Here is a 1,614-nt window from a genome sequence, read left to right as displayed (position 1 = left end):
CTTCTAAGCACAAGTGTTGGAAATGTGTTACGAGAGACGAAAAGGGTTTCTTAATGAATAAGGGCAAAGGGATTTTCACTATCTAAACTTGTATATGCCTCGCCTGTGCCTTGATAGGAACATTGATAGTACAGCAAAGCTGTACTGTGCTTCTACGTAAATTGTATTTACAGTGTACATACCAACAAGGAACGTGAGGAGTGAGTGACTTCATTGGGTTTAGAGAGCGAGGCAGAGGGCTGCTAAGACAAAGAGTTCCAAGACAGGTCTGAGAGAGAGTCTGTGTAAGGACCTTCCGATTGGCTGTAAAGAAGGAAAGTAAATGTTTCTGGATTTGAGGAGAAGGAGGAGTTGAGAAGTCAAGCACTGTATGGCTCAGAGGTCACAACATCTAGCCTTTGTAGAAATAACTATCGCATTTGTTGGAAATTTTCATATTTTTAATATAACAGTTCAGATATTAACATCCTAAGCAACCCCGAGTCAGTTAATAAGTCAATTTACCTATTCAGCAAACATATTTGAGCTCAAACGATGCTTTTGGAACTTTTCTAAGCACTATAAATACAGTGAAGAAAGCAAAGTCCATGGCCAAATGGAGCTGACATCCAATTATGAAGAAAAATTATAAACTAAAGCACAAATGCATTTAAACTGAACTCATAGGTAGTCACACATGCAAAAATTATAAAAAGGTGGGGGGAAGAAAAGGAAAAAAAGCAAGACAAAGGGAGATTAAGGGGTCATTATTTTACACTGAGATTTGGCAAAGTTCTTCTCTCCTCTGCTATCACCAAAGACATGTTCTTTTTTTGTTATTTTTTCAAAAGCTGGCTTGTAACTAAGATCTGAGCAGATAAACCCTGGCTGAAGTTGGTGATGAGCCTGATCAGGTTCTCTTCTCATTTTCGATGGTGTAATAATGATATAAGTATTTCCATAATATCTTAAAGTCTGCTATTCCTATTTAACTATAAGCATTGTAAGAGCAGCTTCCATCTCTCCGTTGTTATATACTCAGTGTTGATTAAACTAACAATAAATGAGTGGAGGGAATAATGAATAAATGAATGAATGAAACAATCTAAGTATCATTGGCATCAATTATTCCATGATCATGGTACCATAAATGCCATAGTTTTGAAATTAGAAAAAAATGATATAATTCAATTTGCCTGCTATCTCTATCTTCCCAAGGATCAAAAGAAGTTCAAAAGCAGACATTTGTTTGAGCCTTCTTCCATTCCTTGATTTACATCTCCCAGGAAAACGAGGACAGACCCTTGCTTATACTTTGATAACACGTGCCTTGGATCCCAGCACTTGGCGTCTCCAATACTTTTTCTCTAGCTTGGCCACAGAGACAATCACTTAGGTTCTCATGGCCTCAGTGCTAGTGCCCAGTGTTCAGATTCATTTGCAGGTCATGTCAGGCCAGTTTGGCTCTAAGGTGTTCATGTGCAGTCAGTTCACTATCATTCCTTGGAAATTCCTAAGACCTTCCCTGCTGAAGGGATTGAACCAACTTTGTAAACCTTGTGCATCTTTCCCTCTTTGAGACAACACAGGCTAATGCTATCCAAAGCCCTATGTATTCAGAACATAAGGATATTC

This window comes from Propithecus coquereli, unplaced genomic scaffold (genome assembly GCF_000956105.1).
Source record: "Propithecus coquereli isolate 6110/MARCELLA unplaced genomic scaffold, Pcoq_1.0 Scaffold489, whole genome shotgun sequence".
NCBI lineage: Eukaryota > Metazoa > Chordata > Mammalia > Primates > Indriidae > Propithecus > Propithecus coquereli.
The sequence above is the reverse complement of the archived record's forward strand: the minus strand, read 5'-3'. Positions refer to the sequence as shown.